We start from the raw sequence: 26177 nt of genomic DNA on the forward strand, positions 1-26177 counted from the left end.
CCCGGAGTGAGGGATGAGTTCAAGTTAAATGACTGGTTAGGTAGAAATTGGGGTTGATTTAGGTACCTAGGGAAGTGACCGGTTAGGGTTACGGGAGAGGGGGTTAGGCACAGGGAGAAGGTTAAGTTTAGGGGAAAGGTTAAGGTTAGGATTTAAACTGGGGTAATGGTTAGACGGCAGACTCCAGGGTAAATTGGGATTAACAGTGTATGAGGAATTGTGGTTTGTGGGCCCACTGGATGTGAGACAGCGTTGGGTCTAGATCTAGGCTTTGTTACTGCCTGAGCATATGAAAAGGGCCTAGGGGTCTTAGGCAGTGGTGGAAATTCCATTGGGTCCAAGGTCAGAGATGTCTGAGTTGACGGCCTTTTAGAGGTTTGTAGCATAGATCTCAAAGTGTCAGCTGAGGTGTCAGTAAAATAGACACTGGATTCAGCCAAGAAATGTATTAATTATTTCAATTGGACTCTTATCTCACCCGGCACAGCCACAAGAGGTCTGGTCACCCCTCTGAGCCTGGGTCCTCTCTAGGTTTCTTCCTAAAACTCAGCCTTCTTAGGGAGTTTTTCCTAGCCACTGAAATTCAACACTACTGTTGTTTGCTCCTTGGGGTTTAAGGCCGGGTGTCTCTGTAAAAGCACTTTGTGACCACTTCTTTTGTAAAAAGGGCTTTATAAATAAATTTGATTTATATTGCTTTATTAAAGTCCTCTAACTTCTCTAAACCCTCTGCTAGCACTGTATCATAGTGTTCCCTCAAAATAAACATGTTAACCTCCATCCATTGTGTAGTATTCTGTTTAACTTTCTCAGAGGTCTGCACAGAGGGCAGGGAAGGTGTAATAAAGGCTGCCAACTTTGCTATCTGTCATACCAGGAGGGCCTAAATCAGGATTGAGAGTGGGCTAAAATCTCAGAATGGTGTATGACCTGAAGTAACTTACAGTAACTCTTGATAAGTTGTGGGTTCAGAGGAGCTTAGGGCCTAAGAAGAGTCTGTCTCTCTTCCCTTTTTAAAGTAGAAGTCACTGAAAACTCACCCAGATTAGAACCCTGCCCTTAGCTTTCAAATCGGTTGTAGAGGGGGAGAGAAATAGCCATATTGGCTTTTTCATCTTGTAGGTCTGGTGGCTAAAAGTAACACACAAATATACAGGCAATAGCAGTTATAAAAAGGGTCAGATTCTTAAATAATTTCTAGAGGACCCTCTAAACATCGGATGAGGGAGGGGGAATTCCACACACACATCTATAAGAAAGACAATGAATTATATAAAAACCCTAACCCAGGGGAGTTACAGGAGGCTGGATATTGCCTGGGTTCTGGTCCCCCATATAGGCAACCCTCACTGGGAACATGAGCACATGCCTTGGCCTGGTCACGTACTACTATCTCCATGCACTGGCAGCCAGCACGTAGGACAAGTCCCACCTAGCTACTGGAGGCTACTGGAAATAGGTGCCCTATATAGGCAGATAAGCAGCCAGCCAGCCCTATGTAGGCCATACTCTGCTCACTGGGAATCTATGAGCAGAGCAAGTCTGGGCCTGATCACCCTCCGTGCACTGTGGCATTATGTTCCAAATCCAGCCAGGAGAGGGCTACACAGACTGCGTCATGAAGTGGATTGTCAGAATGCAAGTGCCATAAATGTCCACAGATCAACGTAGTATCCTGTGTGTAAAAAATAAAGTGGATTTAGTCCATGTTAATGAAAGTTAATACTTAGTGACTTACATTTTTAACCAAAAGCATAGTTGTGATCCCATAAGAGGAGTGAGCCATGCTCTGGAAATGTCAAGTGGACATTAGCATTTGAACTAAATGTGTATATCAATATATGGGTGTCCCCTGGACTAAATGTTGGGATCCTAGCCAAAGTACCCTTTCAGACATGTAGTTGTCTGAAAGTGATTTTGAATGTATGATCTGAATGTCAATACACACCTGCCAGAGTGTTACAGGATGTGTGGAAATCCATGTAAGGGAAGAAGCAGCCAGAAGGTTGAGGAGGGAGTAGGTTCAGTTCCTCCCATGGAAGGTGTTGTGTGGTTAAAGGTTGAGTCCACTGACCGGGCCCAGGGTATTCTGTACCATTCTGCAATCAAGACAAACACATGTCACACACACACACAGATCTATATATTCCAAAAGCTTCACCTGTGAAATGGGTTAGGGGTTAAGGATTTAGGTAAGGGTTTGACTAGGACTAGGTTTAGGGATAAAAACAACTTGGACCCCCAAGAGTTTGACTCTCATTTGAAAATCTGGCTTATGATTGCGTCAGCTTGGACTATCTTAGGAACTACAGGTGCGATTAGCACGGGCCTGGTGTCGTTGGATTCACAATATTAATAGCAAAGACACACACACACATTCTGTAATCATAGCAGAAAGAAAGATGGAGAGAAACTGTACAACTCTGTACTACACAAATAGAAGCATTTACATAGAAGCATGCCACATGCACCCTACACTTTTGCTAGGCTACTGCCCTGGCTCTCTTCCCTTATATAGGCCACTCTCTACTCATGGGGAAAGAGGAAGATAAAAGGTCTCTGAATTTTTTTCGGAGCTGTACTCGCAGCGTTACATTACAAAAACAAGGACCACTCTGGTAGTCACAACAGGAACCAGCACGTAGGACAATTCTCACCTGGGTACTGGAGGTTATAGATAGCACCGGCTCTGGTTCCCGCGGACAGGCATCCCTGGCTCGGCCCTACTCTGCTCACGGGAAAAGAACAGATCAATGGTTCAGTGGTCTCTCTAATTTTTTTTTTTTTTTTTACCGGAGCTGTACTCGCAGCGTTACATAACAAATACGACCACTCACATCTTAAGTAGCCAGCTGGCTAACGCGGCCTACTTGCTAACGGGTTAGCGAAAGCCATAGGTAACCTATAGGAGCTGGCTAACTAGCAAGCTACTTACTAACGGGTTATTCTAACATCTATTCTTACCATCATCAGAGATGTTGTCCCATTTTGATGGAATTAATTTATTAATTCCTTGGATCATCTGATCCCTGACTGATAAACCTGTTAGTGGAATGGGGGGTAGCCAGAGGAGCTGAGGGGGAGAGGGTAAGTAAGTTTAATTTATATAAGCAGAAACACAATAAATATATGAATCGAAAACAGAAACAAAGAATAGCGCGCAACATGCTAACGGGTTAGCGAAAGCCATAGGTAACCTATAGTAGCTGGCTAACTAGCAAGCTACTGGCGCTAGCTGGTTAGCGGCAAAAACGATAGGTAACTTAGCGAACTAATGACTCAGCTAAACGCAAAAAATAAATAATTAATCAACGACACACCACAACTCTCCCTCTTCCGCTGGGTTATAAAAGGATAGACCATAAATGAAACGTGTTTTAAACAAGTGTATTATACGGAAGCTCATTGGAACGACAGATAGCCAACGGATTCTGTACATAAACCGGGTCCCCGACAACATAATAAACGAAATCATAGCTTCCTACCGATTGTATATCTTATTCACATGAATGCTATAGAAAGGCTTGGGTGAAAAAAAACAATAGCATTGTGCCCATAGGGAATAGGCGATAAAATGAATATATCAAAGTTGATTTTGAATGAATTGTAAAATTATCCTCTCATCCGTTAGGCTTCCGCGCTCAGCTTGAATCCTCGCCCTGGTTTAGGGATTTATTGTGAATTCTCCTCTTTTCTAAACGAATAGGCTACAAACACGTCGTCTTTCCGGGTCTGATATGATGAAGGTTTGGTAATGCACAGACGAGTTTTGCCTAGCAAACAATAGCATTTGCCCACGGTGAATAGGCTACTATTGCACACTCGTTTTTGGGCTAATCGGGTTGAGGTCAACACCAGCGTTTCGTTGCGGTGTATTGGTGTTTAGTTCTGGTGTAATAGTACGGGCACATACTTGGATGAAATAATTAATTCCACAAGGTGTTGGAACATTTATTGCTACTCACAAAATACGACGCGATGCCATAGCACGTGTTGTTCCTAATGCCAACCAAGTGAGGTCGACAAAAACACTCTTCCCTGTGGAGATATGCTAAAATTCATCAACTACGGAGAATTTAGCAGTTGTACCAATTCCAGCCAGGAGAGGGAGACACGTGTCATGAAGTTGATTGTCAGACAAACTGTGAATGCAAGTGCCATAAATGATTTTCAGAAATAAAATTGATTTGGGTGTTCCCATATCCAAATCCATATGGCATATTACCCTACACCGTGTTTACAATTTACAATTATTTGGATCATTTAATAAAGTAACAGAGGTGCTACCTACCTCAGAAATGGTGTACTTACAGGCTGGTGCTAGTGTACAGTGTTATGAATATGAGGATCCTAAGTAGTGTCCTCTCTCAAATATGAACCAACCATCAGAGCATCTTGTGGACAGTCTCTTTTTAGTGGGGTGAGCACCTGAAAGATTGTTCCATGGTTTGACTGGTGTGTGATTTGGACTGGGTTGCGCAAATCTACATTTTACTGCCCACTGTACGACTTAAGAGACCACCCATACGCTTTATGTCTTAATGTCCAGTGTTTTAACAATATTGAAAATAGTGCCTTTTGTTGTTGTTTTTTTATTTATTCAATTTTTTTATGTAGATTTCCAGAGACTCCAGAATGAAAACCAAGCTCTTGAGGGAGGAGAACCAAGCCCTGAGGGAAGGCAATGCACGAGCAGGTGGGAACCTGTACCTTCACACCTGTACAAAAAATATCACCTTCTCCCCTGTAACAATGCATGCATATGACTTGCTCTGTCTACTCCACAGTAAAAGCATAGAAGGCAAGTCCGTGCTTGGGTGTCTAAGAAACCCCTTCGATTAGACCAAAACTCGCAGCGTGAACTTGGCAGCCATTTTACATACTCAAGAGTGAATGAGTGGAGCCGGACCAGTGCCGGGAGTTTTACACTTTTCCTCTTTTAATTACAAAATTTTCCTTCAGAAATAATCAACACCATACAAGTTGGTGATCCATTGGCAGGTATGATTAATACTACTAACTGATCATTGGATTGTTGTTCAATTAATAGCTAAAGTCTGTGTGCGTCTGGTGTTTCAAACAATGTGGAAACTGGTGATTGGGACAGGTTCTCTAGACCGGCTTTTTGATAATTGACTCTCCCTTTGTGGCGGCACGTTGTCCAGCCACGAAGCTAACTAGCGTACTACAAAACCTCCTTCTTTCACCTCCACAACATTGCCAAAATCAGACCCTCTCTCACACCCCCCGCTGCTGAAAGACTCATTCACGCCTTCATCTCCTCCCGACTGGACTACTGCAACTCACTTCTCCTTGGCATCAGCTCTACCAACATCAACTAACTCAAATTGGTCCAAAACGCAGCCACCTGACTCATCACCCCCTCCAAATCCTGGCACCACATCACTCCAGTACTAAAACAACTCCACTGGCTTCCTATCTCCCACCAGATCACCTACAAAATCCTGGTCCTCATCTACAAAGCCCTCCACCATCTGGCCCCCTCATACCTCACTGACCTCCTCTCCTCGTACCAACCCTCACGGTCCCTCAGATCCACCTCAGCTGGTCTCCTCTCCATCCATAAATCCAACCTCCGTAGTTTTGGGGAAAGAGCCTTCTCCAGGGCAGCTCCCAGGGTCTGGAACTCCCTCACCTAAGAGATCCGCACCTCTGAGTCCCTCACCATCTTCCAGCCCCACCTCAAGACCCATCTCTTCACCTCTGCCTATCCGTAGCCCCATGCCCCCCTCCCTTCTCATCTGTGTCTGAATCTTGTCTTGTTTTGTTTTGTTCTGTTTTTAGATTCTACCTACATTGTAAAGTGACTTTGAGTCCGAGAAAAGCCCTACATAAATAAAATGTATTATTATTATTATAACAAGAACTCGGTTTACCCCATAGAAATTTGGAGCCAAATTTTATTAACCAGAAAACTATATATGAACTGTGATGGTTGCATACGACTTGCTGTGTCCACTCCACTGTTTGTTTGTGGGTGTGTGATTTGAGCATGTGCATGAGTGTTTGTCGTGATGTACTTGTCCGTGGCACTTTACTTCATAACCAGTCAACTGATCTGAATTGTTATTTCTGTAGTGGGACAAATAGGGTTGCGTTCCAAATGTACCTATGGGCCCTGATCAAAACGAGTGCACACAGTAGTGAATGGGGTGCGCCATTGGAAATACATTGCCTACAGCTCTAAGTCCGTCTGGTAGGTGGAGAGCATGAAGACGGACAGCTGCTGCTGGGCCCATGGGGCGATGACGGACTTGGCGATCTTGGTCACGACCACTGCCTGCGATCTGCTGGAAGCATTGCCATTGGAGACAATGCCCACACAGCAAAAGGACTCCGCAGTGGAACCGCTGCGGAGGTATTGCGGCTTTCGGAACGGACTCGCGAAACGGAACTGTATCGGTGTCTGTTAGAGCTCAGTGACGGATCCGCAACGACGGCGGATCGCGGACCCGCCGCGGCTCCGCGCTGCATCTGTTCCGCATCCGCGTTTAAAACCTTGCCTCCGCTGCGGGTCCATTTGGGACCCGCTAATTGATACATACATCCGCCACGGACCCGTAATGGCCTCATAAAATTCCTGGCTCATCTGGCCCGGGTCCGTTTTGGACCTGTTTTTCTCATTTTCAAAATTCCTAGGACTGTTCTTGCTGTAGGATAAAAATAGGATAAACTAAACCATAGGATTTCTATCACTAGGCCTAGTCTAGGTTACTCCAGCAATATAGACCTAATCTTAAATCTGCATTGCCTTGTATTTTTAACCTAACAATATTGTCAATAGGCCTAACAGAAAAGGTTCAAGTCAAGACATCAATTCACTGTACAAAAGTAATCACTACTTAATGGAAATATAAAATTGTCATTTACATTTATGGAAAGTTACAAGTTCTTTCTATTCCGTTTTTGTTAAGTAGCCTACGTTGGCTAAGCTGCTTTACATTCATTTTGTGGTCAAAACCTAATTTAGTGCTTTATAGGCCCAGGTCGGTGCAGACATAAAATATTTTATCCATTAGGCTAAAACTTCAATGAAATGCACAGCTAAAATATCAGAAAATTAATAACTGGTGAACGACAAGAAGTTCAATAAAAATATTGTCTATTGCTTATTTCTCCTATTACTCCGTTTGTGTGGCTTGAGGCGGGACACGTCTCCTCGTTGCCCGATCCGCTGCCAGGTTGAACCACCTGATTGCGTGCTTGGTGACCTCTGCGTCCGTGGCTGACCGTGTCACTGTGTTTTTCCTCACAGCACCTGTAATCAAACAGACAGATATGATTATGGTATGTGGCATCCAAAGCCAAGTATGCTTACACAATACAATATGAGATAGGTATTAAGGAGATTAAATTAAAAAAGAAACATGACTATAAATTATTATAAAGTTATAAACAGGGTTGCGGTGGTTAAAATAAGAGGTGGGTAAACTATGAATTTGTGATCAGGGTAAGGTTTGCCGCACCTTTCGCTATCGGATGTTTAAAAAAGACATCCAAAATGTTCAAACAATATCAGTGGTATTAAATGGTTATTTGATCAGAGTACAATTGTATGTGGATAAATCAGTGTGGTTGTGTAATGTTTTAAGTTTGGTAGGGTCCTACATAGATTCTATTTGGAGGTAAACTCTTAACAGATGGATAAACTCTATTTCTGACATTTGAGGGGTGGGTAAACTCCATTTACTTGCATTTAGTCTCTACTACAGCCCTGGTTAACATTACATTACGTCTGTTAGCAGATGCTTTTATCCAAAGCAACTTAACATTCAAGCTATATGTTGCAGCAGAGACCTTAGTGTTAGATTAACCATTCCAAAAGCAACACTAAATTAAAATACAACTCACATGGTCATTTACAAACCACACAACTGCATTCCATCAGTGTTCATTATTATTATGGAGAGCCAAGACAAATGTACGCGAGCGAAGCTATCACAACCACCAGGCAGCCAATACATTTGCGTGCATTTACTTCGATAACATGACAATCCACTGTGATTCCAACCCCCAAACTTCGACCGTAGTTGCGCTCTTACGCACAAATACAGGTATGCCACTGTCTTGCCCAAGACTGTGCCGGAAGTTAGCATCTCCACGAGGGAGATTGTCACTCATTGACATAATCTAACCACTGGGAAAAGGCGGATCAGGACAGGCCTGTTCAATAGAACATTTGCAATAATCATGGACAATCAATAAACCTAAAGGCAAGATTCATATTAAGTAAGAAAACTCACCACGCTCTGTCGAGCTGGGCCATTTGACGGTTCCTTTAAAAACATTTCAAATGCCTCCACTGCCTCCAATTGTCCTAGGGGAAACTCTTCTTCACTCTCATCAGAGTCCCCAAAACGATGGCTGTTAAGTAACCATATCATTTTGGTTATTGCAATCCCAAAATTGCCAAATATACATATAATACATATAGTATTTTTGAATGCTACAGGAAATAACCTTCCTATTACTGTAGAAACATAACAAAAACAAGACCGAACCCACTTACATTGGCTTCCTGACTTATTTCTCTGGCAGCTATCCCTCCTGCTCTGCCTCAGACTGTAGCTCAGAGGCGTTGTAACCGGTCTGATATTGATTCATTAGCCTGATGGCGTCTTTGTAGTTGTCTAAAATGAAATATGTTAAAATGAACATGAGTTTCAAATTAGCTGTAGAGCTGCACAGAATATTATTATTGATGATGATAATTGTTAGTATCATTATTATTATTATTCTTTATTTAACCACGTTGGTCTCGTTGAGAACACAATATCTCTTACAAGAGAGACCTGGCCAAGAATAGCATCAACAGATATAAATTGAACATTTTAAACAATGCAAGGCAAAGACAATTTCATGTGCATTTTCAGAAAATAAAAGGGTTTGTTATTCCAAGCATAAGGAGAAGCAACCATGAAATTATTTTGAAACAATAATTTTATGAATTGGCATACCACAAGTTCTGACGACCTTTACGTCATATCTTGGCCAGTTTGGCTCATGCTTCTCCTCGTTAGCAGCTGCCCGTTTCACACGTTCAGCTGGGCCAGTACACCATCACGTCATCATACCAGTCAACTGGCACAACAGCAATGTCCTCGCTTGCCTGAAATTCAATTAGATGAAAAGGCATCCTTAATGTAGAAGGAAAGAAAAAGGGTATTTATTCATCATCAAAAAAGGAATAACATGGACTAAAGCATGCACAAGTATAGGCCTACAATGTATACAAATAAGCAAGTTAGATGGGCTGAAAGTTAACCTGCATGGTGCCCCAAGGTGGGAAGAAGTATAAGGAAGGAAAAAGTACAGGTCATAATGGTCAAGTAGAACTTCAGCTAAACCGTACAGTACTATTGCATTTTTTTGGCAGAATGTGTTGGGGTGTTGTTTCATAATCTCACAAAAATCATTGAATAATGCTAATAATATAGTGGACTATGTACGGTCAATGGTTTTGAGAATGGTGGGACATGTCAATGCATGTTAAATACAGCATAAAATATCATTTCCCCATGGCATTTTGAGGGACAATATTTCATCTCGTATTTTGAAAACATGAATTAATGGGTGTTGTGTATAGATGGAAAAATATCAACTTTTGTGAAATACTTACAGCAAATTTTCATCCAGAGTAATGTACACATCATCAAAATCTGCCTCCAATTCCATGTCATCTTCAGTATCAACTTGCACCTCTGGCATTGCATGTGCAGCTAAAGAGGGTGGGGGCAGTGTCCTCAAAGAACTCAGTCATCTGCCCCTGTCCATGTCAGTCGTCTGTCCTAATTTGATGATGCCTTTTTTGAACGTCTACACGTGTCCTTCGTCTTAAGGTTGATAAGGAGACAGGCACAGTCTTTCTATTCATTTTTGTTCTAAAAAAAAGAGACATTTCAGAAAGACACGTTTATCAGGTGTGTAAAATTATCATTTCTAATGTTGTATTTTAATAAAAACATTGTTGAATAGTGGTGTTGTCTGTTTCATTGCTACAAACTAGACTGTTTATTAGACCCCAAATGAAACAAGAAGCCAACGTTAGCTAACGCTGCGGTGACTGTCCCTCTGCCTCTGACTCCCCCGCTGGATGGAGTATTCCTCCGTATTAGCTAGCTAGCTAGCTAATTTTACTGTTTTAAAACTATTTTCTAGGTTAGTGGGGGAGCCTACCGCTCAAAACCAACATGAAAAACGTAGCTAGCTAGCTAGTAATGTTCACTCATTACTAGCCGCTCATTTTAAATGGTGTGTAAAATGAGCGGTGTTGTTAAATCTCCATATGTACTGTATATTTGCTGAATGGTTTCAAAGTAATGTTCGGTAGCAACCATTAGCAGAAAAGCCCGTACTTCTTGACGTTCAAACAGGCGCCAATACCCATTAGTTGTCTGAACCAACTTAAACAGTGATTAAAATGCCGAAGCTTGATTTTCATTATAAAGAGGATGGCAGATAGACATTACACATGAGACCAAACTTGACAAAATGCAAACTTAATGCACAGCTAGCTAGAAACTAAACATGCTAAAATTGTACCTGCTAGCTATCATAGCAGACAAGTGCTTCACTGACTGTAATATTGACCCCACTTCATTGACTGAAATACCAGTGCCAATTTATCAGCTATAGGTTTGCATCGCAAACGTGAACTCAAACATATAGCTATATACAGGCATTATCAATACTTGCGAAATGATGCAATCGCGCCTAGCAGCATGCTAGCTAGCAGCTACATGCTGCTAACATAGCATAAGCTACATATGGATAGCAGCGACACATTAAAACAGACCAAACCAGTCTTTATCACACTACCATAACATATTCTGCCGAAATGACTATCCCATTTTAAATCAAATGGGCTACAATATCATCATAATCTCTCAGCTAGCAATAGCATGTTGCACAAAAGTCCTAATATCAAACAACGTCATTACAATCATTATACATGATGAGCAAAAAAACACAAAGGCCTATGTTTGCTGTGAATGTCGCAATAAATCAATACACTTACTCAGATAGTTCAGCGCAACCGTGTCCCAGGAAAGAAAATCTCCACTGATATGACTCTTGTCTCGGCGTGGCAAGAGCACACCAAGAGGATGTAGTTCAACCTTTACAGTAAAGGCACGTCCACTTCTGCAGATCCGACACGGGTCCAGTGTCGGACAGTAGAAATCACCGCGCTGCCCGGAGGCGGAGCGGATCCGACACGGGTCCAGTGTGGGACAGTAGAATTCACCGCGCTGCCCGGAGGAGGAGCGGATCCTCTGGGCGGTGCCAAAACGAATGTGACAGTCACGCGGGTTTCGCGACTTGGATGCGGATCCGCGTAGGCGTCTACTTATGGGCTGAAATATGTGCCACCAGAAACTGAATTTGAATTATTTATATTTGAATTTGAATTGCTAAACTTGAATAATTGCATTGAAAAACTGAATTTGAATCACATAATTTGAAATTGTATTGTTTAATTTGAATAATTGCATTGAAAAACTGAATCTGAATTTTATAATTTGAAATTGAATTTATTCGTTTGGATCCGAAGTCCAATAAAATGTGATCCTCACTGAAAATTAAACTCTCTATATATCTTCACATTCACTTCTCACAATTCAGATTCAGTTCTCAAATTCAATTTCAAGTTACTGAGACAGACATCCGGGTAGTTGGAGGATGAAGGAAGAGCAATCGAGCGCAGATCGATAGATAGCGTTCATTGGCGCATAGGACTCCTCTTGGGCAAATCAGCACATACGTTTTGGAGCAGAGTACATGAAACAAGGAAGAAGCTCTTGCTTTGCCAGTGGCCGGCCTTGACCCAGAACGCCCAGACTGGTGTGACCACCATGGATTCGGCTGGGACAAATACGGTAATTACAATTTAACATATCTACGATCTTTTGTTTAACTGTCGTTAATGATATATCTGTTTTGTAGAAACAGGGGAAATTAAATTTCTCTTGACGTTGCAAACACAGTAGCTAATATCCCGGGTTTTTATGGTAGCCTACTAGCTCTGGTAACAACATCTTTGCCTGGTGTTTATTATTTCTAAACGTTTGCCTCTTCTTTCGGTGAAAATGTTGTTGCAAACGTAACTAGTGCTAGCCGCCGCCAAGTAGACTGGTCATGTCTTCAGCGTGATTGTTTAACTACTCCTTGTGATTGTAATTGACACCGTCAGGGTATTGCTTACTGAGAGGGAGGGAGGGAGAGTAGTAAGCGTGTCTGGTCGCTGTGTTTGGCAGGTGCTAGCATAATGTAAGGCCATAAACTTCAGGGCAATTACACCATAGCACTAGCCCTATTCATTTTACTTGAATGCATAGCTAATTCCGGTTGACTTGAACACAAAAATAGCACATTTACTCTTCGAAAGAAAGCTGGCTGTTCTCCGTATTTGCAGGGAAAGTAAAAAGGGATGGTTTTTAAAACTAGCAATCCAGTAGTGCCTTCATTATTTTGTTGTGAGCATTATCTAGCTAGCGCTACAGTAAATATGGGCTAGTAGCTAGAAAACCGTGCTTGCCACTATATAATATCATATTTTGTCAACTTAGTGTAAAAACAGTCATGTTTATATTAAATGTAATAGTGCATATGGTATTGTGGTCTATATACTGCCTGTTGTATTAATATTTTGTTTTATATTGATATAGCTAGCCATTTACTTGAATAACTTTTTGCAATACATTTTCTTTGGAATATGGAAAACATCCCACTTTGTAATTTTTTATTTGGTAATATTTAAGTTTCCATGTAGATTTCATTATCATTGTGAGTACTTATGTACCTCTGTGCTGGTAAAGGTAAACCAAATATTCAACATGATTGTTTGCTTTCTGTCTCTGAAAAGGTGAACATCCAGAGGCGGGTGACACAGTAGGCTATCCAGGTCACCTGTCCCCCAGGACGTTTCTCCAGTGGCTCACAGGACAGGGCCACATTCCTGTCTTACCAGAAGAGAAACTTCAGTCTTTGTGCAGTTCAACCACACCTGTGACATCCTGTATGGTTCACATACAGTTTGCTACCCAACAGTCGCTGCATGTTGTAATACAATCCACCTACCTGTTAAGCATATGCAAACTTTAGAATATTATCAAAAAGTTGATTTATTTCAGTAATTCCATTCAAAATGTGGAACTTGTATAATGTATACATTCATTCCACACAGACTTATATTTCAAGTGTTTATTCATTCAAAAAGTGAACTTTGTATAATGTATACATTCATTCCACACAGACTGATATATTTCTTTTAATTTTGATGATTATAACCGACAACTAATGAAAATCACAAATTCAGTATCTCAGAAAATTAGAATATTGTGAAAAGGTTCAATATTGAAGACACCTGGTGCCACACTCTAATCAGCTAATTAACTCAAAACACCTGCAAAGACCTTTAAATGGTCTCTCTGTGTAGTCTACAGAACTAGACTATCATGGGGAAGACTGCTGACTTGACAGCTGTCCAAAAGATGACCATTGACACCTTGCACAAGGAGGGCAAGACACAAAAGTTCATTGCTAAAGAGGCTGGCTGTTCACAGAGCTGTGTCCAAGCACATTAATAGAGGCAAAGGGAAGGAAAAGATGTGGTAGAAAAAAGTGTACAAGCAATAGGGATAATCACACCCTGGAGAGGATTGTGAAACAAAACCCATTCAAAAATGTGGGGGAGATTCACAAAGAGTTGACTGCAGCTGGAGTCAGTGCTTCAAGAACCACCACGCAAACATATGCAAGACATGGGTTTCTGCTGTCGCATTCCCTGCGTCAAGCCACTCTTGAACAAGACACAGCGTCAGAAGCGTCTCGCCTGGGAGAGGACTGGACTGCTGCTGAGTAGTCGAAAGTTATGTTCTCTGATTAAAGTAAATTTTGCATTTCCTTTGGAAATCAAGGTCCCAGAGTCTGGAAGAAGAGAGGAGAGGCACAGAATCCACGTTGCTTGAAGTCCAGTGTAAAGTTTCCACAGTCAGTGATGGTTTGGGGTGCTATGTCATCTGCTGGTGTTGGTCCACTGTGTTTTCTGAGGTCCAAGGTCAACGCAGCCTTCTACCAGGAGGTTTTAGAGCACTTCATGCTTCCTGCTGCTGACCAACTTTATGGAGATGCAGATTTCATTTTCCAACAGGACTTGGCACCTACACACAGTGCCAAAGCTACCAGTACCTGGTTTAAGGACTATGGTATCCCTGTTCTTAATTGGCCAGCAAACTCGCCTGACCTTAACCCTATAGAAAATCTATTGGGTATTGTGAAGAGGAAGATGTGATACGCCAGACCCAACAATGCAGAAGAGCTGAAGGCCACTATCAGAGCAACCTGGGCTCTCATAACACCTGAGCAGTGCCACAGACGGATCGACTCCAAGCCATGCCGCATTGCTGCAGTAATTCAGGCAAAAGGAGCCCCAACTAAGTATTGAGTGCTGTACATGCTCATACTTTTCATGTTCATACTCTTATGTCTTAATTAATATTCTAATTTTCGGAGATACTGAATTTGTGATTTTCATTAGTTGTCGGTTATAATAATCAAAATTAAAAGAAATACATGAAATATATCAGTCTGTGTGGAATGAATGTATACATTATACAAGGTTCACTTTTTGAATGGAATTACTGGAAAAAATAACTTTTTGATGATATTCTAATTTTATGACCAGCACCTGTACATTCAGACTCAAATAGTAATAGATAAGATATTTGTGCAGTCTTTTATTTCATTTTTTGTCAAATCCAGTTCGTATCTGTTAACCCAATTCACTGTTCATGGGTGTATTAAATGACCCAGTGTGCATGGCTAATTGATTTGATATTTTAGATCATAAATCATTGTTAGCCACATTGAATGTTACACCACAAAAAGCATTTCCATATGTGCATCGCACCATTACAATGTTTGTCAGAGAAGATGTCCTTCAATATGTTCTTTCCCACTTCCCTGTGGTTGTGTCAGCGAGACAGAAGTCCGATTTAAAACATTTGGTGGACTAAAAGGTGCCTGGATACATGGGGTCCTAGACTGGACTTAAGCAATCATGAATTATTAAAAGCCTTGAGTCCTCTGATTGGCACAGGCATGACTGTCAATGATGGTGAAGTAGGTACAAGGCATGTGCGAGTGTGGTCAAATAAATATATTTTCCAAAACTATTTGAATGAGAAAGGGGATCAATGGCAAGGTGTAGAGTTCTCGGTCTTCAATGGACATTCCATTTCTGGCACGGTAACACCTGTGTTGGCAGAGTTATGAGAGAGCCCTGAGCTCTCCCAATCAAAATCCTCAATTTGGATTCCCTAAAACCAACAGAAGATAGTATTAATGAATTGTTAACATACATCATCTAGTAATGCAACCCATTTCATCAGCTGTAGCTATTCTTTTCGGATATCACTGACATACTATGTATTAGATGACATCATTTCATACATTAATAGTAGGATATTATTATTAATATTTATTGTGGGACTAATAATATTCCAAATAGGAGATGTGAGCTACAAAGAGGTAGCTGGTAACATAATCTAGAAGTGGTAAAGGTTGAAAGTAGTAGGTTTTCATTGCAAAGAAATGTAATTGCTTTATCATAAACAGATTCAATCATCACTGATTGCTATGGATTTCATGTCAAGTTGATATCAAATGTGATGGAGGCGATGGATGAGGAACCACCAAAATTAAGGAATAGTAGCAAACCAATTATATTTGTTATGTGACTACAAGCCAACTAGTTATGAATGTAACAATATTGCCAGATAGGTTTCCTATACCATGTTAACAGTAAAAACTAATTTGTAACTGGTTGGATCATGCCCATAATCACTATAACGGTAAGTTTCACCTTGCTCAACTTTGTGCAGATCACAGCATAAGTTGGTCAAAAATGTATCTCCAAAAGAACAGCTGGGTTGTTTTAAGTCACAGGTGGGACTGGCAAGTTAGCTAGCACGATGCCTTCTATTTCTAGATCTTCTTACTAAGTTAACCGGTACTTATCTGAGCTAACAACATGATCACAGTCACTAGATATAAAGAAATCATTGACTTTCACTCGGTGCTATTCACTGACAGTAAAACTTTTTTTTGAAAAAAATGTTATTGTACGCACTGCTGTTTGTAGACTAGCTCCAGCGCTCCTTGCTGCGTTGCTAAAATATGAGCTGAAACAATGCTATCGTGCTAGTCATAAATATAGAACAATGGTGCTAGCTAGTCGTCTAATGTAATTGTAAACATGATTTGTGTATGCTCGCGGACTAAACGAAACGTTTCTACAAAACAGCTATAACATTAACGACAATTAAACAAAAGATCATTAGATCGTAGATATGTTAAATTGTAATTACCGTATTTGTCCCAGCCGAATCCATGGTGGTCACACCAGTCTGGGCGTTCTGGGTCAAGGCCGGCCACTGGCAAAGCAAGAGCTTCTTCCTTGTTTCATGTACTCTGCTCCAAAACGTATGTGCTGATTTGCCCAAGAGGAGTCCTATGCGCCAATGAACGCTATCTATCGATCTGCGCTCGATTGCTCTTCCTTCATCCTCCAACTACCCGGATGTCTGTCTCAGTAACTTGAAATTGAATTTGAGAACTGAATCTGAATTGTGAGAAGTGAATGTGAAGATATATAGAGAGTTTAATTTTCAGTGAGGATCACATTTTATTGGACTTCGGATCCAAACGAATAAATTCAATTTCAAATTATAAAATTCAGATTCAGTTTTTCAATGCAATTATTCAAGTTTAGCAATTCAAATTCAAATATAAATAATTCAAATTCAGTTTCTGGTGGCACATATTTCAGCCCATATCTACTGCTGTGGGGGTGCAGTGTTGACAACTTAACGATTTTGTTGCTAGATTTTCAGACCCCCTTAGCGACTTCTTTTCAGAAAAGCGACTAGAAGACAAATCTAGCGACTTTCTGTGTTGTTATCATAGACTGTATATAAAATGGACGACGCCCTTTCGCTCTTTTCCATTGGTGAAAAATGAAGCCACCAGTGTCCTGATACGGCGCTGACATCTTGGACTTGCGTCTGCGCACATAGCGATCTTGGGACCAGTTCTGCGCAGTAGTTATGCGCAGTAGCGAGAAGGAAGTAAAGCCGTAAAGCCGCGAAATCAACGGCCCCACCCCTGTGCCCCGCCCTCACTCTCCCTCGCAGAATGCGCATACCGTAATCAATCGCAAGTCCAAGTACAGTACAACCTTTGCTTGTTAAACCTAGGCGATATGTTATAGCCTAACTTACATCATGTTTAACCTTAATTTAGAATAGGCCTAATACAAAAATAATTGGTAACTTCTAGCTAACGATCACCTGCTAGCTATTAACATGGCTATTAACGAGGCTTGTTGTCTTTTAGCTAACGTTAGCTAGCCCATTACATTTATTTACTAATTAAATAGCTTATAAATTTAACTTACCGAAAAAAATTCAAAGATCGATTGGAAATGCCAGATCGGTTAGCACAATGTACTGCAGAACAGCCCATTATGTCCGTGTGCAATTAGATCAATTATAGAAATTTAGAGACTATGTCTCCCGGCTGGCCTGGGAACGCCTCGGTGTCCCCCCGGAAGAGCTAGAGGAAGTGTCTGGGAAGAGGGAAGTCTGGGCATCCCTGCTTAGACTGCTGCCCCCGCGACCCGGCCCCGGATAAGCGGAAGAAGATGATGATGATGATGATGATGATGATGTAAAGTTCCAATCCCCTCAGTCCTCCGAAGATTCAGTGGCTCCTCGGCTCAGATAGCTGTCAATCACAGCTGTGAATCACGACGTCACACCACCGTTTTTAGAGCATTAAATAACTAACTAAAAACAAACTTATTTTAAAAACAAACTCTTGAATTTACATTAGCGTGATACAAACTACAGTAAATGACAGAAACCAGCTTCGGAAAAAATATATTTGAAGGGTAATTTAATTGTTTAGTTGGTCTCGCGTCCCATTGAATAACATGGGGAGGGCGGGGTTTATGACCTATACTGGGACCACTCACCAGGGGTCGATCGAGACGTTTTGGCTTCACTATTCAGGGCTTGTGCGGCACGCTTGGTTGTTATTGGAGACTTGTTCTTACTCTTCTCAATGAACAGCAGATGCCACCGTGGGACCCTCCCCCATCTGAAAGCACTCACATACGGCCCAGTCCTCGTACAGCGGTTGCTCCTAGCTGCAGTCAGAGCAGGAGATGTTAACTCCTCCGCGTCCAGACTGAAAATGAATCGCGCATGGACATCCGGGAAGCCCGGATAAAGGAGGAGGTTGATTAAAAAAATAAAGAATGGACTGAAGAAAGTTAATTTGTAGTTTTAAACATATTTAGGGTGTTTTTACTTGTGTGTCGTTCTAAATGTTTTTTTTTTTCTAGCCTTTTAATTTTGTCTTAAAGGTCCCATGACATGCTACTTTTTGTAGGCTTTAATATAGGCCATAGTGGTCCCTAGTACTGTATCTGAAATCTTTTTTCAAAAATTCAGCCTTGCTGCAGAATTATAGCCACTACAATACAGTCACAGAATGAGCTTCCTTCAAACAGCCCGTATTGGTGTCTGTGACTTTAAATTTTAATGAGGATGAAAAAGGCGGGGCAAGGTGGTGGGTGGGCGGGGCCTTTACTATCTTGCGGCAAAGGTAACGTGCATGTTTACCGGTATGTCTGGATCATATTGCAATGGCACGAAGACACATTGAAGCATTTCAGTTTGACCCAGAATCCGATCCAGATGGAGAAGCAACGGATGAAGAAGTTGCAACTCAGCGCCTCCAGAAGGATGTTTCCGAATGGTTAGTTAAAAATATTATGTCTATATGATACTTTGTTAGGATGTCTGATTATCATGTAAGTTAAAGCTAAAGCTAATCTGCTTTTGCCTTTTCATGTTTCTCTGATTTGTGATGATTTTAAAGCTGTGTTAGCATCTATATCAGTAAATATTCTAGTTTAGAGAAGAGGGTTTTTTTAAATGTAAAAATTCTCCCTTCATATCATGAAGTCACGTTACACAAGATATATAAAGCCTATATATTTATGTGCGCGCAGGAGTAAATAATTTTGTTGTGTAACATTATGTACATAGTCGTCGGTGAAATGTTTGCCACAGACATGCAAAACTTTGGGAAGCTGTGACGGCGCTTTTCCGGAGAAAATGAAATAATTCCACTGGTTCTTCTGTGGCATGTACGAAGGAAGTAAAAAAAGGCTTCGTTGCTCATCTCTGCATCCTATTACTGAGCAATTATTGTGTTTCCTTCGCTCAAAAGCCATGATGCCCCTCCTCGTCGCGTAGACAAATAGAAGTCGCGCTCACACACATGTGTGCCTCACACCTGGCTCTATTTAAATTCTTTCTCTGGGCGGGCAAAGCAGAAAAAGGGGAGTTACCATGGGAGTTAACAATTTCTCCTTGCGACGTCACAAAGAGACGGGTCCAGATCAGCCTGTTTGATTCTCCGTTTTCTCCAAGTCAGAGAAAGATAGAAAATGCTCAATTTACACCAAATGGAATTTTTAGAAAATTTGGGACCATATATAGGCTAGGTGAACTCATATTAATGTTAAAAAACCTCACAAAATGAAAATTTCATGTCAGGGGACCTTTAAATGGCACCCCCTTTTTGACTTGTCTTTGTTTGTTCGCTCAGGTGATTATTTATTGTACATGGACAACATTTGTAAATGAGTAAGGCTGAAGAACTAGCATCTTGTTCTGTTCCGCAGAAATATTTTTTTTATCAGTGGATGAGTGAAATTCATCAGGCCATTTTTGGCTAATCATCTTTAATATGGCTAATCAATTTATTAATGGAATATTTTTCCTGTGGGCGGGGCAGAGTCGTGACACATGTGGGTCAAAAGCCAAATCTGGACTTCGTCAATCTTCGTCGGAAAATTACGGGGATGGGCTCCCATTCGGACTTACGCTTTACCGATCACAACGTTGTCATCGGTTTTCCGATATGACGCCGTTCGGCCGCGTTATTACGTTTTCAGAGGTCAAAAACTGTGAGTTGGCAAAAAATCATGAGTCCCACAGCAGTGTCCACAGTTTTCTTACAGTTTTCTATATGCTTTATATCATTAAATACTTTGCACAATTAATGACATGGACAAACCACAATCTAGTGTGAAATAATTTTTCAAATCGGATAATATTTCTATGATTTATTACATTTCTCATTTTTCGGGTCTCACTCCGGGACACATGTGGTGCAGTTAAACAAAATGTACAAAACTGATTACCTCAATAAAATCTGGGTTGTTTGCTTTTTTCGCAGGATTTCTTCATTACATTCAACAGCTGTGGTCCCACCCTATGCGTTAATCCAAAGAACGACATGTTTATCTAGCTTTTTCATATATTAATCGCTTATCTCGTTTTTTTCTCTGGACCACCCCTGCAAAGAAATGCTTAACCCTTGTGTCGCCCTTGCGTTCCGCGCGTACCCCCCGTGTCCTGCGGGTCAGATCGCACCTTGCAGTGTACACGCCAACTCGATCGTGTCAGGGAGACCCCAGGGGCGAGGGCAGGGTACTGTCTAACGGCGGATCGGGGAGACCCCAGGGGCGAGGGCAGGGTGCTGTCTAACGGCGGATCGGGGAGACCCCAGGGGCGAGGGCATGGTGCTGTCTAACGGCGGGTCGGAGAGACCCCGGGGCGAGGGGAACTGGTTTGCTAACCGTGGGTCGGGGAGACCCCAGGGTCAAGGGCAGGGTGCTGTCTAACGGCGGGTCGGGGAGACCCCAGGGCGAGGGCAGGGTGGCGGGATAACCGTGGATAGGAGAGACCCCAGGGCGAGGGGAACTGGTATGCTAACCGTGGGTCGGAGAGACCCCAGGGCGAGGGGAACTGGTATGCTAACGGCGGGTCGGAGAGACCCCAGGGCGAGGGGAACTGGTATGCTAACCGTGGGTCGGAGAGACCCCAGGGCGAGGGGAACTGGTTTGCTAACCGTGGGTCGGGGAGACCCCAGGGGCGAGGGCAGGGTGCTGTCGAACGGCGGGTCGGAGAGACCCCGGGGCGAGGGGAACTGGTATGCTAACCGTGGGTCGGAGAGACCCCAGGGCGAGGGGAGGGTGCGGGATAACCGTGGGTCGGGGAGACCCCAGGGGCGAGGGCAGGGTGCTGTCTAACGGCAGGTCGGGGAGACCCCAGGGTCGAGGGCAGGGTGCTGTCTAACGGCGGGTCGGGGAGACCCCAGGGGCGAGGGCAGGGTGCTGTCTAACGGCGGGTCGGAGAGACCCAAGGGGCGAGGGGAGGGTGCGGGATAACCGTGGGTCGGAGAGACCCCAGGGCGAGGGGAACTGGTATGCTAACGGCGGATCGGAGAGACCCCAGGGCGAGGGCAGGGTGGCGGGATAAATCGGTGGGGTCCGGGGGACCCCCGGGGCTGAACAAACACCCCGCGCGCCCCGGGTCAGTCCGTCTCTTCTTGTGTAAACCCCCAGTCGGCGCACGTGGGACAGTAGGCGTGCGTGCAGCGTTTGCATACGTATCTCTTACACCCGCTGCACACCGAGTGGGTTTTACAGTCTTTCTTGGGCGGGCAGCTCTGACACCTCTTCCTCTTACTGGCAGGGGCAGGGCCAGGGGCACGGGCAGCGGCTTCCAGGCCCTCGGGGCGAACCCCGGCTCTAGCGCTCTGCGCGGCATTCACGAGCGCCGCGGACGAGTGTGTGCGCGGGATACGCGCCCTTCTTTCCATGAGCGGCGTCACGAGAGCTTTCCCCAGCTGCTCCAGGAAGACCCTCCTCTTGTTCCTCTTACGGGTCATCCAGCCGGGGTTGAGCTCCCTCCATATCACGAAGGCGTTGTACGCGGAGACGTCGATTATGTTGTGGAAGACCGCCAGGGGCCAGCGGGCCGTCATCCGCCGGCAGCTGTAGGTTCCGACCACCTTGTCTAGGTTGTCCACCCCTCCTTTGTTGCTGTTGTAGTCCAGGATGAGGGCGGGTTTCCTGTCCTGGCGCTCGCTCACCGACGCGTCCGTGTGCAGCGTGCTCAGCAGTAACACGTTCTTGCTTCTCTTGGGCAGGTAGGACACTAGAGTGGCGCTCGGGGTGAACGCGAACCTGGACGAGAACACCTCTCAGGCCTTGGTCGCGAGCAGCGCGGCAGGGAGCTCGGGCTTGTTCTTGCGAACCGTGCCCACCATCGTGAGCCCCCGGGCCAGGAGGCGCTGTCCCAGTTCGTAGGAGGTGAAGAAATTGTCGCACGTCACGTTGTGCCCCCTGAGCCCCTCTGTCACATCGAGCACCACCCGCATGCCCTGGTTCTTCTCCGGGCCGCCCGCGGCTGGCTTCCCGGTGTACACTTGCATCTTCCACGCGTAGCTGGATTTAGCGTCGCACGCCACCCACGACTTGATCCCGTACCTCGCGGGCTTGCTGGGCATGTACTGGCGGAAAGGGCAACGACCTGGGGACGGGGGGAGAGACGAGGAGAGACGGTCATCATGATGATGATGATGATGATGATGATCATGATGATAGTCACCGGGTGTCGGGCGGCCCTAGGTTTTTCCTACAAACGCGCCTCTGCCGCTAGCGTGCGTGAGCGCGTGCGTTACCCACCTCTGAACGGGACCAGTTGCTCGTCCACCGTCACGTGAGGGCCCGGGTTGTAGAGGAACGGGAGCCGCTCGGACCACTTGTCCCAGACCTCTCGTATGGCCACGAGTTTGTCTGTGGCGCGTCTCTCCGGGCGCGACTCGCGGTCGTCGAATCGCAGCAGCCTCGAGTACGTGTGAAAGACTTTCAGAGGCATGGTGGCGCGGAACACGGGCCTTCCGCTCTCCGCGTCCCACAGACTGGCCGCGGCCTCGCCTCGGGACCTGAATACGCCCGCCAGGATCAGCAGCCCCACGTACGCGCGCAGGTCGATCGCGTCCATCGCCTTCCAGCCGTCTCCGTATTTCCGAGAGCCCTCCAGGTTTGTCATCTCCAGGACCACGCTCTCTATCGCGGGTGTGATGAACTGCCGGAACGCGGAGGCTACGTCCCGCGCGCGGGAGACGGCGTGCTCCGTGGGGCCCAGGGGCATCGTGGCCGCCACGTTCGGTCGCGACGGCCTGCCCTGTCTGGGATACGCGACCGAGGACCACGCGATCGTTCCGTTTTTCGACCGGAACGTATCTCTCTCCGCCCCGGGAGCGTATCGCTCTTGTTCCTGGTCCGACGACGAGGAGGAGGACGAGGCCTCGTCCTCCGGCTCGTGTTCCTGGTTGTCTTCTTCCTCTGACGCTTCCTCCTGTTCCTCGCCATCCTCCTGTTCCTCGTCCTCCTCCTCGTCCTCCTCCGGGACGGGCCGGCGATTCGCCAACATCCGTTCTAGAACCTGTTTCGCGGTGCACCTGGCGGCTCCGGGCATCGCTTCCCGGCCCTCCTCTGGCACGTTCTCCCGTTTTTCCTCGTCCTCCTCCTGTTCCTCGTCGTCCTCGTCGTCCTCCTCCTCCGGGACGGCCGGGCGATTAGCCAACATCCGTTCTAGAACCTGTTTCGCGGTGCACCTGGCGGCTCCGGGCATCGCTTCCCGGCCCTCCTCTGGCACGTTCTCCCGTTTTTCCTCGTCCTCCTCCTGTTCCTCGTCGTCCTCCTCCTCCGGGGCGGGCGGGCGATTAGCCAACAGAACCTGTTTCGCGGTGCACCTGGCGGCTCCGGGCATCGCTTCAGAGCCCCGGACGCCGAGCGGGCCGCGTGCCTCCGGAACCTGTTTCCCCAGGCGCCTAGCTGCTCCTGCCATCGCTTCCGAGGACCGGACAGCGAACGTCCGAGCGGGATGCGCACACGCGCCGCTGGGTGGGGGGGACGGGACCAATGTTAGTATCTGTTTCTCGCGCTACGTACACCCTCCGCTGGGGCCCTAGGGGTGGGTCGTGCGCGCTGCCGATTTGCTTCTGTCTGTGACACCCGAAGGCGAGGGCGAGAGGCGAAGAGACCCTGAGGCGACGAACTTCCTCTCGTGTCTGAGAGACCCCTAAGGCGGAGGGGACACCCTTGTGTCAGAGAGACCCTAAGGCAGAGGGGAACGCCGGCGGCGAAACCTCCTCTCGTGTCTGAGAGACCCCTAAGGCAGAGGGGACACCCTTGTGTCAGAGAGACCCTAAGGCAGAGGGGAACGCCGGCGGCGAAACCTCCTCTCGTGTCTGAGAGACCCCTAAGGCAGAGGGGACACCCTTGTGTCAGAGAGACCCTAAGGCGATGCGAGCGGCGAAACCTCCTCTCGTGTCTGAGAGACCCCTAAGGCAGAGGGGACACCCTTGTGTCAGAGAGACCCTAAGGCAATGCGAGCGGCGAAACCTCCTCTCGTGTCTGAGAGACCCCTAAGGCGGAGGGGACACCCTTGTGTCAGAGAGACCCTAAGGCAGAGGGGAACGCCGGCGGCGAAACCTCCTCTCGTGTCTGAGAGACCCCTAAGGCAGAGGGGACACCCTTGTGTCAGAGAGACCCTAAGGCAGAGGGGAACGCCGGCGGCGAAACCTCCTCTCGTGTCTGAGAGACCCCTAAGGCAGAGGGGACACCCTTGTGTCAGAGAGACCCTAAGGCAATGCGAGCGGCGAAACCTCCTCTCGTGTCTGAGAGACCCCTAAGGCAGAGGGGACACCCTTGTGTCAGAGAGACCCGAAGGCAATGCGAGAGGGGGACCCTCCTCTCGTGTCTGAGAGACCCTCGAGGCGGAGGGGACACCCTTGTGTCAGAGAGACCCCTAAGGCAGAGGGGAACGCCGGCGGCGAAACCTCCTCTCGTGTCTGAGAGACCCCTAAGGCAGAGGGGACACCCTTGTGTCAGAGAGACCCTAAGGCAGAGGGGAACGCCGGCGGCGAAACCTCCTCTCGTGTCTGAGAGACCCCTAAGGCAGAGGGGACACCCTTGTGTCAGAGAGACCCTAAGGCGATGCGAGAGGGGGACCCTCCTCTCGTGTCTGAGAGACCCCTAAGGCAGAGGGGACACCCTTGTGTCAGAGAGACCCGAAGGCAATGCGAGAGGGGGACCCTCCTCTCGTGTCTGAGAGACCCTCGAGGCGGAGGGGACACCCTTGTGTCAGAGAGACCCTAAGGCGATGCGAGAGGGGGACCCTCCTCTCGTGTCTGAGAGACCCTTAGGCGGAGGGGACACCCTTGTGTCAGAGAGACCCTAAGGCGATGCGAGAGGGGGACCCTCCTCTCGTGTCAGAGAGACCCCCGAGGCGGAGGGGAGCGCGCGCAGGCTACCGGTGGGTCTTTTAGGTACCCAAGGGCCCGGGCCGGCGGATGTCCGCAGGCTACGCTAGGGCCCGGGAAGTCTGTCCGCGGGTCGGGCGGACCCCGGGGCGACACGAGGGTTAAACCAGGCTAGAACATGTCCACGTAGCCCAATATTGGTTTCCAGTCTCTCTAAGAGAAGGGAGTGATCAATAGTGTCAAAAGCAGCACTAAGATCAAGAAGCAACAGGACGGATGCGGAACCTTTGTCTGAGGCCATTAGAAGGTCATTTGTTACCTTCACGAGTGCAGTCTCAGTACTATGATGAGATCTAAAACCAGACTGGAATATTTCATAAATGTTTTTTGTCTTTAGGAAGGCATTCAGTTGTTGGGAAACACATTTTTCTAAGATTTTTGAGAGGAACGGGAGGTTCGATATTGGCCTATAATTGTTTAATATGTCGGGATCTAGATTAGATTTTTTTAGAAGAGGCTTAATTTCCGCAATTTTTAATGAGTTTGGTACGCATCCGGAGGAAAGGGAGCAATTTATTATGTTCAGCATTGGCTGACCTAGCACAGGAAATAACTCCTTAAGTAATTTTGTAGGAATCGGGTCTAGCTGAGAGTTTGTGGGTTTAGAACTCATTACAAATTTTGTAAATGTGTCGAGCGATACAGTATCAAAAAACTCAAGTGTCCCCATTGACACCTGATCAGGGAGGTTCCGGAAATTTTTTGGACAACTGAGATTTTTAGGACCATAACTATTTAAGGATTCACTTATTTGTTTTCTAATGGTGACGATCTTTTCATCAAAGTAGTTCATGTATTCATTACAACTAAAGTGAAGACCCACTTCACTTGCTAAGCTTTGCTTTTTTGTTAACTTTGCAACTGTATCAAAGAGAAATTTTGGATTGTTTTTGTTCGCCTCA

General features: G+C 45.5%; 1 protein-coding gene and 2 long non-coding RNA genes across 3 annotated transcripts in view; all 3 read right to left on the bottom strand.

Moving 5' to 3' along the window:
• Positions 1 to 26177, bottom strand: part of LOC117592782 (E3 ubiquitin/ISG15 ligase TRIM25-like) — a gene marked incomplete at its 3' end in the record, with an annotated part of 148788 nt that overhangs the window by 101399 nt on the left and 21212 nt on the right. The window lies entirely within an intron of this gene.
• Positions 873 to 3096, bottom strand: LOC114839320. The gene is made up of 4 exons (XR_003781813.2): positions 2965 to 3096; positions 2658 to 2728; positions 1949 to 2099; positions 873 to 1675 (listed from the first exon to the last, which is right to left on the bottom strand). It is a non-coding gene; the product is annotated as an uncharacterized LOC114839320 (long non-coding RNA).
• LOC114839318 lies at positions 6841 to 11124 on the bottom strand. The gene is made up of 5 exons (XR_004575742.1): positions 11039 to 11124; positions 8979 to 9158; positions 8531 to 8651; positions 8265 to 8385; positions 6841 to 7279 (listed from the first exon to the last, which is right to left on the bottom strand). It is a non-coding gene; the product is annotated as an uncharacterized LOC114839318 (long non-coding RNA).

The sequence above is a fragment of the Esox lucius genome, chromosome 5 (assembly GCF_011004845.1).
Source record: "Esox lucius isolate fEsoLuc1 chromosome 5, fEsoLuc1.pri, whole genome shotgun sequence".
Classification (NCBI taxonomy): domain Eukaryota; kingdom Metazoa; phylum Chordata; class Actinopteri; order Esociformes; family Esocidae; genus Esox; species Esox lucius.